The sequence below is a fragment of the Cyanistes caeruleus genome, chromosome 14 (genome assembly GCF_971803275.1).
Source record: "Cyanistes caeruleus chromosome 14, bCyaCae1.hap1.1, whole genome shotgun sequence".
Classification (NCBI taxonomy): Eukaryota; Metazoa; Chordata; class Aves; order Passeriformes; family Paridae; genus Cyanistes; species Cyanistes caeruleus.
Genome location: NC_141714.1, coordinates 16,363 through 32,218, shown reverse-complemented (window position 1 = coordinate 32,218; position 15,856 = coordinate 16,363). Strand labels below are relative to the sequence as shown.

At 49.7% G+C, this 15,856-nt stretch overlaps 1 long non-coding RNA gene across 1 annotated transcript; it reads left to right on the top strand.

Moving 5' to 3' along the window:
• Positions 1–407: 407 nt before the first annotated feature.
• On the top strand, positions 408–13,321 carry LOC147650464 (uncharacterized). The gene is made up of 9 exons (XR_015276224.1): positions 408–2,948; positions 3,043–3,276; positions 3,568–6,108; positions 6,203–6,436; positions 6,728–9,268; positions 9,363–9,596; positions 9,888–12,428; positions 12,523–12,756; positions 13,048–13,321. It is a non-coding gene; the product is annotated as an uncharacterized LOC147650464 (long non-coding RNA).
• Positions 13,322–15,856: the final 2,535 nt, after the last annotated feature.

Here is a 15,856-nt window from a genome sequence, read left to right as displayed (position 1 = left end):
CAGAGGAAGAGATGGAGGTGGAAACGAAAGATTATGTTGAAGAGATGGATATTGATCTAAAAGACAAGGAGGAAGACATGGTCTTGGGATGAAGACCGATGCCAGCAGCAGAACAGGCAGGTGCTCCCCACAGGCAGAGTGGGGCCCCTGCTGCCAGCCTGGGGCCGGGCTGGGCACTTCCTGCTCAGGGACACGCTAGCCCATGCACTGGATTCTGCTGGCCATCCCTGGCCTGGCCTGGGCTTCCTGTGGGCCACACAAGCCCTGTTCCAGTGCCTGGGCCACAGCCCCCAGCCAGGCTCCCTTCTGGCAGCAGAGTCCCACTGGGCCAGTGTCCCAGCCCGGCAGCACATGGAACACCCTTCCGTGCCTGACTGCACTGACCGTGCTACTTGTTTTTCTTCCAGGACTTAGGGACATCACAGACACAGATGCCACCCTGCTGTACATACGTTTTACAGTTGTTGTGTTCAGGATAGAGGTTTTAGAGCTTGTTTAAGTTGTCTGTAAATACGTTTCATAGAGTTTTGTTAGAGCTGTTCTCAGGTAAATAGGTTCTATAGTTTGTTGTTGTAGTTGTGGTTGTTGTTGTTGTTGTTGTTACCAATATTCTTACAGTGTAAATATGTGGTGTAGTTCATTCTTGTTCCTTTTCTTCTACAGATAAACAGTCTTTGATTTTCACACCCCAGTTCTCTTTGCATTTTCTTCGGGCACATTTGCAAAGCTGTGGGTTGTTTCGGGAACAATGTTTGCAGGACTCTAAAAAGAGTATCACAACCGCTCTGCCACACTCTCAGCTGCTGCTGCTGCCCCAAAAAGCACTGGCTGGCTTTGCTCACACAATCACAGTTGTGGTGGCATTTCTACCACACCACAGGACAGCGATGTTTTCCCTCTTCTCCTGGAAATACCTACAGCACTTGTGGGTAGCAAGGCAAACATGAGCCTCTTTTAGTGGCCCTTGAAATTGGACATGTGAAATGAGGCACACAAAGCCACAGGCCAGCTGAACGTGGCATCTCTGAATGGGTCTTTACATTCTTCCCAGGAAGATGAATGGCAATCACTATTTTGGCAGGGAGGAAAGTGCATCAGCTAGCAATTTGCTGTAGAAAATGTGCTTTCTGCTCCTCTCACAGCCAAAACTCCTACCCATTTCTTGGAAGTCCTTCTTAGATAAGGACCGTGTTCAACTGAGTGACAGTGAAGCCAAATGGCAATGCCGCAATCAATTGTCCTGTACACAATCTCCTTCATCCACGTGGAAGGTTACTCACGGGCACACAAGAGGACGGAAGAAACCCAAATGCATCGTTGGACATAATAAAGTCAGACGTGTTGAGGGATGAAGAAATCTTGCAGAGATATGGAAAGCTGCCCTGAAAACCCAGTTCGGGGAGAGCCTGAGCTCTTTTGTGCTTCTAGGCCTGAAGATGCTCAGCACCTTTCCCAGATGCTCAGCAGGCAGTAGGATTGTGCCTGAATCTGGCTCTGGAAATGCCAGTGCCTCAACTGAGAGCTGTGGCAAGGATTTCCATTGCATGGAGAGGGGCCACAAGAGTCCTGCAAGAGTCTTTCAGCAGAGCAAACAGCAGCCTGGAGGGTGGGCAATGCTGCATCTGGACCACTGCATGCTCATCCTTCACCACAATGCAGAGCTGCCATGGATCACTTTTTCCATTTGTCCTGTTGGATATGTTTTGGAGAAGTTGTTCTAGGTGGCTTTGGATGGTGATCCAAGTAGGAAGCAGCCATTCGCCTGCTGTGATATCCTTACAACTAGTCCTAACTTCTCATTGCCTTTGGTTTGATTGGGGGTGTTTTATCTGTTTGTTTGATTGGTTTCTTTGGGTTGGTTTCTTTGTGTTTTTCTCTCTTTTGCTTGGAGTTTCTTTTCCTTTTTTAGAAATGACTGGTGAAGTTGGCACAAGCAAACTCCAGAAAACGTAAAGCAGGCTTGACTTTCCAGAAATTGCTTTTGGCTGGCTTTAGCTGCATTCCCCAGGATCACGATCAGCAGTAGATATTTGCAGGTTTTGCTCTGCATCCTCAGCCTGCCCAGGTGTTGTTCAGTGTTTCAGCAGTGGAGAAGACGATGGATATTTTGCTAAACCTCCTTTCAAACAACAAAACTTGGGTTAGCACGACAGAAAAGAAGAAAAGAAAATCTTCGCCAGTTAGAACAGAGCCAGAGTCCCACCATTTCCCCCTCCACTTCTCTTTCTTTTCTACATTTAGAGGTAAAGCTTCCATCTCCAAAAGCTTCCATCTCTCACTTCCTGATGTAGCCATTTGCTACCCTTTAGCCTTGACTGCCACGCATCGGACTGCTGTCCGTGTGGGGCTGGGGATGCTCAGCCTGGAAAGAGAAGGGGGCTGGCGAGGCCTCCCTGCAGCTCTAGGAAAGATGGGCACAGGGAGGAGAAGCCTTTCAACTGCAGGAGTGAGCTTGAAGTTGGATCTAATGAAGCTGCTCTTTTCCACTCCGGCTGCTGGGCCACTGGCCCAAGCTGTGCACAGAGGCTGGGGATGCTCCATCCTTGGCAACATCCAAGGCCAGCTGGGAGCGGGGCTCTGAGCAACCTATTCTAGGGGAAGATCGCTCCGCTTGGAACAAGATGGTCTTTAGGGTCCCTTCCAAGCCCAAGCACCCAGGGATTCCATCATTCATTCTACGGTCTCCGTTGTCCACTTCAGCCTGGGCCTGAACTCCTGGCGGTGATGTCACAGTGCACGCTCCAGCTAGAACTTCCAGCATCCAGCAACGGCCACAACACAACCCTTGGCTCCTTGTGCCAGCACGCTCTTCATTCACCCTGCTCCAAGCCTACCCCTGTCACCTTGTTGCCACCTGCTCCCTGATTCCCCCAGCAGTCCCCAAAGCTCCCCATCGCTTGGATTTTGCTCTCCATCCCTGCAGGATGTCTGCATTTGTTCCAAAAGAGGTATGGTACTATTCCACGGAGGCGGACACCCCGCAGCTGCCTGGCTGGGCTGGAGCTCTGTGGGACAGGCTGGGAAATTTTGCTACCTCTGCAGGCTGGCACAGACGGAGAGGAGGAGACGGACGTCGATACACAGACTGATAGAGAAGAAGCCATGGAAGTGGACGGAGAGGATACTGGAGAGCAAGAGATGGATGTGGATATGTACGAGACAGAGGAAGAGATGGAGGTGGAAACGAAAGATTATGTTGAAGAGATGGATATTGATCTAAAAGACAAGGAGGAAGACATGGTCTTGGGATGAAGACCGATGCCAGCAGCAGAACAGGCAGGTGCTCCCCACAGGCAGAGTGGGGCCCCTGCTGCCAGCCTGGGGCCGGGCTGGGCACTTCCTGCTCAGGGACACGCTAGCCCATGCACTGGATTCTGCTGGCCATCCCTGGCCTGGCCTGGGCTTCCTGTGGGCCACACAAGCCCTGTTCCAGTGCCTGGGCCACAGCCCCCAGCCAGGCTCCCTTCTGGCAGCAGAGTCCCACTGGGCCAGTGTCCCAGCCCGGCAGCACATGGAACACCCTTCCGTGCCTGACTGCACTGACCGTGCTACTTGTTTTTCTTCCAGGACTTAGGGACATCACAGACACAGATGCCACCCTGCTGTACATACGTTTTACAGTTGTTGTGTTCAGGATAGAGGTTTTAGAGCTTGTTTAAGTTGTCTGTAAATACGTTTCATAGAGTTTTGTTAGAGCTGTTCTCAGGTAAATAGGTTCTATAGTTTGTTGTTGTTGTTGTGGTTGTTGTTGTTGTTGTTGTTACCAATATTCTTACAGTGTAAATATGTGGTGTAGTTCATTCTTGTTCCTTTTCTTCTACAGATAAACAGTCTTTGATTTTCACACCCCAGTTCTCTTTGCATTTTCTTCGGGCACATTTGCAAAGCTGTGGGTTGTTTCGGGAACAATGTTTGCAGGACTCTAAAAAGAGTATCACAACCGCTCTGCCACACTCTCAGCTGCTGCTGCTGCCCCAAAAAGCACTGGCTGGCTTTGCTCACACAATCACAGTTGTGGTGGCATTTCTACCACACCACAGGACAGCGATGTTTTCCCTCTTCTCCTGGAAATACCTACAGCACTTGTGGGTAGCAAGGCAAACATGAGCCTCTTTTAGTGGCCCTTGAAATTGGACATGTGAAATGAGGCACACAAAGCCACAGGCCAGCTGAACCTGGCATCTCTGAATGGGTCTTTACATTCTTCCCAGGAAGATGAATGGCAATCACTATTTTGGCAGGGAGGAAAGTGCATCAGCTAGCAATTTGCTGTAGAAAATGTGCTTTCTGCTCCTCTCACAGCCAAAACTCCTACCCATTTCTTGGAAGTCCTTCTTAGATAAGGACCGTGTTCAACTGAGTGACAGTGAAGCCAAATGGCAATGCCGCAATCAATTGTCCTGTACACAATCTCCTTCATCCACGTGGAAGCTTACTCACGGGCACACAAGAGGACGGAAGAAACCCAAATGCATCGTTGGACATAATAAAGTCAGACGTGTTGAGGGATGAAGAAATCTTGCAGAGATACGGAAAGCTGCCCTGAAAACCCAGTTCGGGGAGAGCCTGAGCTCTTTTGTGCTTCTAGGCCTGAAGATGCTCAGCACCTTTCCCAGATGCTCAGCAGGCAGTAGGATTGTGCCTGAATCTGGCTCTGGAAATGCCAGTGCCTCAACTGAGAGCTGTGGCAAGGATTTCCATTGCATGGAGAGGGGCCACAAGAGTCCTGCAAGAGTCTTTCAGCAGAGCAAACAGCAGCCTGGAGGGTGGGCAATGCTGCATCTGGACCACTGCATGCTCATCCTTCACCACAATGCAGAGCTGCCATGGATCACTTTTTCCATTTGTCCTGTTGGATATGTTTTGGAGAAGTTGTTCTAGGTGGCTTTGGATGGTGATCCAAGTAGGAAGCAGCCATTCGCCTGCTGTGATATCCTTACAACTAGTCCTAACTTCTCATTGCCTTTGGTTTGATTGGGGGTGTTTTATCTGTTTGTTTGATTGGTTTCTTTGGGTTGGTTTCTTTGTGTTTTTCTCTCTTTTGCTTGGAGTTTCTTTTCCTTTTTTAGAAATGACTGGTGAAGTTGGCACAAGCAAACTCCAGAAAACGTAAAGCAGGCTTGACTTTCCAGAAATTGCTTTTGGCTGGCTTTAGCTGCATTCCCCAGGATCACGATCAGCAGTAGATATTTGCAGGTTTTGCTCTGCATCCTCAGCCTGCCCAGGTGTTGTTCAGTGTTTCAGCAGTGGAGAAGACGATGGATATTTTGCTAAACCTCCTTTCAAACAACAAAACTTGGGTTAGCACGACAGAAAAGAAGAGAAGAAAATCTTCGCCAGTTAGAACAGAGCCAGAGTCCCACCATTTCCCCCTCCACTTCTCTTTCTTTTCTACATTTAGAGGTAAAGCTTCCATCTCCAAAAGCTTCCATCTCTCACTTCCTGATGTAGCCATTTGCTACCCTTTAGCCTTGACTGCCACGCATCGGACTGCTGTCCGTGTGGGGCTGGGGATGCTCAGCCTGGAAAGAGAAGGGGGCTGGCGAGGCCTCCCTGCAGCTCTAGGAAAGATGGGCACAGAGAGGAGAAGCCTTTCAACTGCAGGAGTGAGCTTGAAGTTGGATCTAATGAAGCTGCTCTTTTCCACTCCGGCTGCTGGGCCACTGGCCCAAGCTGTGCACAGAGGCTGGGGATGCTCCATCCTTGGCAACATCCAAGGCCAGCTGGGAGCGGGGCTCTGAGCAACCTATTCTAGGGGAAGATCGCTCCGCTTGGAACAAGATGGTCTTTAGGGTCCCTTCCAAGCCCAAGCACCCAGGGATTCCATCATTCATTCTACGGTCTCCGTTGTCCACTTCAGCCTGGGCCTGAACTCCTGGCGGTGATGTCACAGTGCACGCTCCAGCTAGAACTTCCAGCATCCAGCAACGGCCACAACACAACCCTTGGCTCCTTGTGCCAGCACGCTCTTCATTCACCTTGCTCCAAGCCTACCCCTGTCACCTTGTTGCCACCTGCTCCCTGATTCCCCCAGCAGTCCCCAAAGCTCCCCATCGCTTGGATTTTGCTCTCCATCCCTGCAGGATGTCTGCATTTGTTCCAAAAGAGGTATGGTACTATTCCACGGAGGCGGACACCCCGCAGCTGCCTGGCTGGGCTGGAGCTCTGTGGGACAGGCTGGGAAATTTTGCTACCTCTGCAGGCTGGCACAGACGGAGAGGAGGAGACGGACGTCGATACACAGACTGATAGAGAAGAAGCCATGGAAGTGGACGGAGAGGATACTGGAGAGCAAGAGATGGATGTGGATATGTACGAGACAGAGGAAGAGATGGAGGTGGAAACGAAAGATTATGTTGAAGAGATGGATATTGATCTAAAAGACAAGGAGGAAGACATGGTCTTGGGATGAAGACCGATGCCAGCAGCAGAACAGGCAGGTGCTCCCCACAGGCAGAGTGGGGCCCCTGCTGCCAGCCTGGGGCCGGGCTGGGCACTTCCTGCTCAGGGACACGCTAGCCCATGCACTGGATTCTGCTGGCCATCCCTGGCCTGGCCTGGGCTTGCTGTGGGCCACACAAGCCCTGTTCCAGTGCCTGGGCCACAGCCCCCAGCCAGGCTCCCTTCTGGCAGCAGAGTCCCACTGGGCCAGTGTCCCAGCCCGGCAGCACATGGAACACCCTTCCGTGCCTGACTGCACTGACCGTGCTACTTGTTTTTCTTCCAGGACTTAGGGACATCACAGACACAGATGCCACCCTGCTGTACATACGTTTTACAGTTGTTGTGTTCAGGATAGAGGTTTTAGAGCTTGTTTAAGTTGTCTGTAAATACGTTTCATAGAGTTTTGTTAGAGCTGTTCTCAGGTAAATAGGTTCTATAGTTTGTTGTTGTTGTTGTGGTTGTTGTTGTTGTTGTTGTTACCAATATTCTTACAGTGTAAATATGTGGTGTAGTTCATTCTTGTTCCTTTTCTTCTACAGATAAACAGTCTTTGATTTTCACACCCCAGTTCTCTTTGCATTTTCTTCGGGCACATTTGCAAAGCTGTGGGTTGTTTCGGGAACAATGTTTGCAGGACTCTAAAAAGAGTATCACAACCGCTCTGCCACACTCTCAGCTGCTGCTGCTGCCCCAAAAAGCACTGGCTGGCTTTGCTCACACAATCACAGTTGTGGTGGCATTTCTACCACACCACAGGACAGCGATGTTTTCCCTCTTCTCCTGGAAATACCTACAGCACTTGTGGGTAGCAAGGCAAACATGAGCCTCTTTTAGTGGCCCTTGAAATTGGACATGTGAAATGAGGCACACAAAGCCACAGGCCAGCTGAACCTGGCATCTCTGAATGGGTCTTTACATTCTTCCCAGGAAGATGAATGGCAATCACTATTTTGGCAGGGAGGAAAGTGCATCAGCTAGCAATTTGCTGTAGAAAATGTGCTTTCTGCTCCTCTCACAGCCAAAACTCCTACCCATTTCTTGGAAGTCCTTCTTAGATAAGGACCGTGTTCAACTGAGTGACAGTGAAGCCAAATGGCAATGCCGCAATCAATTGTCCTGTACACAATCTCCTTCATCCACGTGGAAGCTTACTCACGGGCACACAAGAGGACGGAAGAAACCCAAATGCATCGTTGGACATAATAAAGTCAGACGTGTTGAGGGATGAAGAAATCTTGCAGAGATATGTAAAGCTGCCCTGAAAACCCAGTTCGGGGAGAGCCTGAGCTCTTTTGTGCTTCTAGGCCTGAAGATGCTCAGCAGCTTTCCCAGATGCTCAGCAGGCAGTAGGATTGTGCCTGAATCTGGCTCTGGAAATGCCAGTGCCTCAACTGAGAGCTGTGGCAAGGATTTCCATTGCATGGAGAGGGGCCACAAGAGTCCTGCAAGAGTCTTTCAGCAGAGCAAACAGCAGCCTGGAGGGTGGGCAATGCTGCATCTGGACCACTGCATGCTCATCCTTCACCACAATGCAGAGCTGCCATGGATCACTTTTTCCATTTCTCCTGTTGGATATGTTTTGGAGAAGTTGTTCTAGGTGGCTTTGGATGGTGATCCAAGTAGGAAGCAGCCATTCGCCTGCTGTGATATCCTTACAACTAGTCCTAACTTCTCATTGCCTTTGGTTTGATTGGGGGTGTTTTATCTGTTTGTTTGATTGGTTTCTTTGGGTTGGTTTCTTTGTGTTTTTCTCTCTTTTGCTTGGAGTTTCTTTTCCTTTTTTAGAAATGACTGGTGAAGTTGGCACAAGCAAACTCCAGAAAACGTAAAGCAGGCTTGACTTTCCAGAAATTGCTTTTGGCTGGCTTTAGCTGCATTCCCCAGGATCACGATCAGCAGTAGATATTTGCAGGTTTTGCTCTGCATCCTCAGCCTGCCCAGGTGTTGTTCAGTGTTTCAGCAGTGGAGAAGACGATGGATATTTTGCTAAACCTCCTTTCAAACAACAAAACTTGGGTTAGCACGACAGAAAAGAAGAGAAGAAAATCTTCGCCAGTTAGAACAGAGCCAGAGTCCCACCATTTCCCCCTCCACTTCTCTTTCTTTTCTACATTTAGAGGTAAAGCTTCCATCTCCAAAAGCTTCCATCTCTCACTTCCTGATGTAGCCATTTGCTACCCTTTAGCCTTGACTGCCACGCATCGGACTGCTGTCCGTGTGGGGCTGGGGATGCTCAGCCTGGAAAGAGAAGGGGGCTGGCGAGGCCTCCCTGCAGCTCTAGGAAAGATGGGCACAGGGAGGAGAAGCCTTTCAACTGCAGGAGTGAGCTTGAAGTTGGATCTAATGAAGCTGCTCTTTTCCACTCCGGCTGCTGGGCCACTGGCCCAAGCTGTGCACAGAGGCTGGGGATGCTCCATCCTTGGCAACATCCAAGGCCAGCTGGGAGCGGGGCTCTGAGCAACCTATTCTAGGGGAAGATCGCTCCGCTTGGAACAAGATGGTCTTTAGGGTCCCTTCCAAGCCCAAGCACCCAGGGATTCCATCATTCATTCTACGGTCTCCGTTGTCCACTTCAGCCTGGGCCTGAACTCCTGGCGGTGATGTCACAGTGCACGCTCCAGCTAGAACTTCCAGCATCCAGCAACGGCCACAACACAACCCTTGGCTCCTTGTGCCAGCACGCTCTTCATTCACCCTGCTCCAAGCCTACCCCTGTCACCTTGTTGCCACCTGCTCCCTGATTCCCCCAGCAGTCCCCAAAGCTCCCCATCGCTTGGATTTTGCTCTCCATCCCTGCAGGATGTCTGCATTTGTTCCAAAAGAGGTATGGTACTATTCCACGGAGGCGGACACCCCGCAGCTGCCTGGCTGGGCTGGAGCTCTGTGGGACAGGCTGGGAAATTTTGCTACCTCTGCAGGCTGGCACAGACGGAGAGGAGGAGACGGACGTCGATACACAGACTGATAGAGAAGAAGCCATGGAAGTGGACGGAGAGGATACTGGAGAGCAAGAGATGGATGTGGATATGTACGAGACAGAGGAAGAGATGGAGGTGGAAACGAAAGATTATGTTGAAGAGATGGATATTGATCTAAAAGACAAGGAGGAAGACATGGTCTTGGGATGAAGACCGATGCCAGCAGCAGAACAGGCAGGTGCTCCCCACAGGCAGAGTGGGGCCCCTGCTGCCAGCCTGGGGCCGGGCTGGGCACTTCCTGCTCAGGGACACGCTAGCCCATGCACTGGATTCTGCTGGCCATCCCTGGCCTGGCCTGGGCTTGCTGTGGGCCACACAAGCCCTGTTCCAGTGCCTGGGCCACAGCCCCCAGCCAGGCTCCCTTCTGGCAGCAGAGTCCCACTGGGCCAGTGTCCCAGCCCGGCAGCACATGGAACACCCTTCCGTGCCTGACTGCACTGACCGTGCTACTTGTTTTTCTTCCAGGACTTAGGGACATCACAGACACAGATGCCACCCTGCTGTACATACGTTTTACAGTTGTTGTGTTCAGGATAGAGGTTTTAGAGCTTGTTTAAGTTGTCTGTAAATACGTTTCATAGAGTTTTGTTAGAGCTGTTCTCAGGTAAATAGGTTCTATAGTTTGTTGTTGTTGTTGTGGTTGTTGTTGTTGTTGTTGTTACCAATATTCTTACAGTGTAAATATGTGGTGTAGTTCATTCTTGTTCCTTTTCTTCTACAGATAAACAGTCTTTGATTTTCACACCCCAGTTCTCTTTGCATTTTCTTCGGGCACATTTGCAAAGCTGTGGGTTGTTTCGGGAACAATGTTTGCAGGACTCTAAAAAGAGTATCACAACCGCTCTGCCACACTCTCAGCTGCTGCTGCTGCCCCAAAAAGCACTGGCTGGCTTTGCTCACACAATCACAGTTGTGGTGGCATTTCTACCACACCACAGGACAGCGATGTTTTCCCTCTTCTCCTGGAAATACCTACAGCACTTGTGGGTAGCAAGGCAAACATGAGCCTCTTTTAGTGGCCCTTGAAATTGGACATGTGAAATGAGGCACACAAAGCCACAGGCCAGCTGAACCTGGCATCTCTGAATGGGTCTTTACATTCTTCCCAGGAAGATGAATGGCAATCACTATTTTGGCAGGGAGGAAAGTGCATCAGCTAGCAATTTGCTGTAGAAAATGTGCTTTCTGCTCCTCTCACAGCCAAAACTCCTACCCATTTCTTGGAAGTCCTTCTTAGATAAGGACCGTGTTCAACTGAGTGACAGTGAAGCCAAATGGCAATGCCGCAATCAATTGTCCTGTACACAATCTCCTTCATCCACGTGGAAGCTTACTCACGGGCACACAAGAGGACGGAAGAAACCCAAATGCATCGTTGGACATAATAAAGTCAGACGTGTTGAGGGATGAAGAAATCTTGCAGAGATATGTAAAGCTGCCCTGAAAACCCAGTTCGGGGAGAGCCTGAGCTCTTTTGTGCTTCTAGGCCTGAAGATGCTCAGCAGCTTTCCCAGATGCTCAGCAGGCAGTAGGATTGTGCCTGAATCTGGCTCTGGAAATGCCAGTGCCTCAACTGAGAGCTGTGGCAAGGATTTCCATTGCATGGAGAGGGGCCACAAGAGTCCTGCAAGAGTCTTTCAGCAGAGCAAACAGCAGCCTGGAGGGTGGGCAATGCTGCATCTGGACCACTGCATGCTCATCCTTCACCACAATGCAGAGCTGCCATGGATCACTTTTTCCATTTGTCCTGTTGGATATGTTTTGGAGAAGTTGTTCTAGGTGGCTTTGGATGGTGATCCAAGTAGGAAGCAGCCATTCGCCTGCTGTGATATCCTTACAACTAGTCCTAACTTCTCATTGCCTTTGGTTTGATTGGGGGTGTTTTATCTGTTTGTTTGATTGGTTTCTTTGGGTTGGTTTCTTTGTGTTTTTCTCTGTTTTGCTTGGAGTTTCTTTTCCTTTTTTAGAAATGACTGGTGAAGTTGGCACAAGCAAACTCCAGAAAACGTAAAGCAGGCTTGACTTTCCAGAAATTGCTTTTGGCTGGCTTTAGCTGCATTCCCCAGGATCACGATCAGCAGTAGATATTTGCAGGTTTTGCTCTGCATCCTCAGCCTGCCCAGGTGTTGTTCAGTGTTTCAGCAGTGGAGAAGACGATGGATATTTTGCTAAACCTCCTTTCAAACAACAAAACTTGGGTTAGCACGACAGAAAAGAAGAAAAGAAAATCTTCGCCAGTTAGAACAGAGCCAGAGTCCCACCATTTCCCCCTCCACTTCTCTTTCTTTTCTACATTTAGAGGTAAAGCTTCCATCTCCAAAAGCTTCCATCTCTCACTTCCTGATGTAGCCATTTGCTACCCTTTAGCCTTGACTGCCACGCATGGGACTGCTGTCCGTGTGGGGCTGGGGATGCTCAGCCTGGAAAGAGAAGGGGGCTGGCGAGGCCTCCCTGCAGCTCTAGGAAAGATGGGCACAGGGAGGAGAAGCCTTTCAACTGCAGGAGTGAGCTTGAAGTTGGATCTAATGAAGCTGCTCTTTTCCACTCCGGCTGCTGGGCCACTGGCCCGGGCTGTGCACAGAGGCTGGGGATGCTCCATCCTTGGCAACATCCAAGGCCAGCTGGGAGCGGGGCTCTGAGCAACCTATTCTAGGGGAAGATCGCTCCGCTTGGAACAAGATGGTCTTTAGGGTCCCTTCCAAGCCCAAGCACCCAGGGATTCCATCATTCATTCTACGGTCTCCGTTGTCCACTTCAGCCTGGGCCTGAACTCCTGGCGGTGATGTCACAGTGCACGCTCCAGCTAGAACTTCCAGCATCCAGCAACGGCCACAACACAACCCTTGGCTCCTTGTGCCAGCACGCTCTTCATTCACCCTGCTCCAAGCCTACCCCTGTCACCTTGTTGCCACCTGCTCCCTGATTCCCCCAGCAGTCCCCAAAGCTCCCCATCGCTTGGATTTTGCTCTCCATCCCTGCAGGATGTCTGCATTTGTTCCAAAAGAGGTATGGTACTATTCCACGGAGGCGGACACCCCGCAGCTGCCTGGCTGGGCTGGAGCTCTGTGGGACAGGCTGGGAAATTTTGCTACCTCTGCAGGCTGGCACAGACGGAGAGGAGGAGACGGACGTCGATACACAGACTGATAGAGAAGAAGCCATGGAAGTGGACGGAGAGGATACTGGAGAGCAAGAGATGGATGTGGATATGTACGAGACAGAGGAAGAGATGGAGGTGGAAACGAAAGATTATGTTGAAGAGATGGATATTGATCTAAAAGACAAGGAGGAAGACATGGTCTTGGGATGAAGACCGATGCCAGCAGCAGAACAGGCAGGTGCTCCCCACAGGCAGAGTGGGGCCCCTGCTGCCAGCCTGGGGCCGGGCTGGGCACTTCCTGCTCAGGGACACGCTAGCCCATGCACTGGATTCTGCTGGCCATCCCTGGCCTGGCCTGGGCTTCCTGTGGGCCACACAAGCCCTGTTCCAGTGCCTGGGCCACAGCCCCCAGCCAGGCTCCCTTCTGGCAGCAGAGTCCCACTGGGCCAGTGTCCCAGCCCGGCAGCACATGGAACACCCTTCCGTGCCTGACTGCACTGACCGTGCTACTTGTTTTTCTTCCAGGACTTAGGGACATCACAGACACAGATGCCACCCTGCTGTACATACGTTTTACAGTTGTTGTGTTCAGGATAGAGGTTTTAGAGTTTGTTTAAGTTGTCTGTAAATACGTTTCATAGAGTTTTGTTAGATCTCTTCTCAGGTAAATAAGTTCTATAGTTTGTTGTTGTTGTTGTTGTTGTTGTTGTTGTTGTTACCAATATTCTTACAGTGTAAATATGTGGTGTAGTTCATTCTTGTTCCTTTTCTTCTACAGATAAACAGTCTTTGATTTTCACACCCCAGTTCTCTTTGCATTTTCTTCGGGCACATTTGCAAAGCTGTGGGTTGTTTCGGGAACAATGTTTGCAGGACTCTAAAAAGAGTATCACAACCGCTCTGCCACACTCTCAGCTGCTGCTGCTGCCCCAAAAAGCACTGGCTGGCTTTGCTCACACAATCACAGTTGTGGTGGCATTTCTACCGCACCACAGGACAGCGATGTTTTCCCTCTTCTCCTGGAAATACCTACAGCACTTGTGGGTAGCAAGGCAAACATGAGCCTCTTTTAGTGGCCCTTGAAATTGGACATGTGAAATGAGGCACACAAAGCCACAGGCCAGCTGAACCTGGCATCTCTGAATGGGTCTTTACATTCTTCCCAGGAAGATGAATGGCAATCACTATTTTGGCAGGGAGGAAAGTGCATCAGCTAGCAATTTGCTGTAGAAAATGTGCTTTCTGCTCCTCTCACAGCCAAAACTCCTACCCATTTCTTGGAAGTCCTTCTTAGATAAGGACCGTGTTCAACTGAGTGACAGTGAAGCCAAATGGCAATGCCGCAATCAATTGTCCTGTACACAATCTCCTTCATCCACGTGGAAGCTTACTCACGGGCACACAAGAGGACGGAAGAAACCCAAATGCATCGTTGGACATAATAAAGTCAGACGTGTTGAGGGATGAAGAAATCTTGCAGAGATATGTAAAGCTGCCCTGAAAACCCAGTTCGGGGAGAGCCTGAGCTCTTTTGTGCTTCTAGGCCTGAAGATGCTCAGCAGCTTTCCCAGATGCTCAGCAGGCAGTAGGATTGTGCCTGAATCTGGCTCTGGAAATGCCAGTGCCTCAACTGAGAGCTGTGGCAAGGATTTCCATTGCATGGAGAGGGGCCACAAGAGTCCTGCAAGAGTCTTTCAGCAGAGCAAACAGCAGCCTGGAGGGTGGGCAATGCTGCATCTGGACCACTGCATGCTCATCCTTCACCACAATGCAGAGCTGCCATGGATCACTTTTTCCATTTGTCCTGTTGGATATGTTTTGGAGAAGTTGTTCTAGGTGGCTTTGGATGGTGATCCAAGTAGGAAGCAGCCATTCGCCTGCTGTGATATCCTTACAACTAGTCCTAACTTCTCATTGCCTTTGGTTTGATTGGGGGTGTTTTATCTGTTTGTTTGATTGGTTTCTTTGGGTTGGTTTCTTTGTGTTTTTCTCTGTTTTGCTTGGAGTTTCTTTTCCTTTTTTAGAAATGACTGGTGAAGTTGGCACAAGCAAACTCCAGAAAACGTAAAGCAGGCTTGACTTTCCAGAAATTGCTTTTGGCTGGCTTTAGCTGCATTCCCCAGGATCACGATTGTGATAAATGGGCCAGGAGGCCAGCTCCTTTTAAAAAGGCCATTATTAAGCAGCACAGCTCTGGGGTGGGGGCCCGAGGGGTTGCGCACACCGCCACTGCTTCCACTGGACACCGCAGAAGAGGAGAATCCATACAGCTCTGTCAGTGGGGCAGAGCTGGGCCTTCCTCCCTCACGGGAGTCCCCGGGAAGACTCCTTCTTTAGGCCTTGTAGTCTAAGCTGTCATCCTAGTCGAGTCTCCTCGAGGTTATGTCGGCCTCGGAAAGAAGCCAGGGGACTCCTCTGGGTTTTCCTTGTTAGATGGTGCTGGTTCTATTCCTTCCCTTTTGCGTGGCTCGTTGTTTTGGGGTTTTTTCCAGTCTGGGTGCATCCCATAAGTCTCTGGTCTCTCTCGTTTGCATAAAAGTCCGTATGTCATCTTCCTCCTCAAGACGGTACAGCAACTCTGGAAAAGGATACAATGTTGCCATGTGGGAGTCTCGGAGCAGTGGGGGCAGTGCCTGGCTGAACACAGAACAAGAAACACAGGGTACAGCAACTTGGGAGAGGGAGCAGGGCCTGGCTGAACAAGGAATAAAAAAATATGGGGTACAGCAATTTTGCGACAGGGGTACAAGGTAAGTAAACCTGGGACAGGGGTACAAGGTAAGTAAGGAGTTTACAAACAGCAACTGTAACATATTATTCTTAACAATATCCCCCCTCTTATATTTTGATCGGGCTCTAGCCCGCATCAACCATTAACTTCTGGCTCTTGGGAATATTTATCTCTTAATTCTCGATATTGCTCATATATTTCCCTGGCAGTTTTGTGCTCTCGATCCTGACTTTGGGTTTCCATTAACATGATCCTGGCCTGCTTCTTGTCTTTTATTTCAGGGATCTGGATGCTTGCTTGTACCTGTGGTAGTCACTGTCTTGATTAGGTAGGGGAGTAAACAGGTTAGGAACAAGAAACTTGCAAATGCACAGACAGCATTGTAGTAATAGATCAAAATGTAAAATTGTGTATGGTGATACGAATAATAAAGGCATCAAGTTGTCATAATAGACTGATGTCTATTAACGCTCAGAAGATGGTGTGTGGTGATCAATATATGGTTTTGTTGAAAGATAGTATTATTTCATTATTATGTTACATATACTGTTATTGTCATCATCACTTTGCCCTTGAGCTTGTGATGCTTGAAGGAAGGTTTTG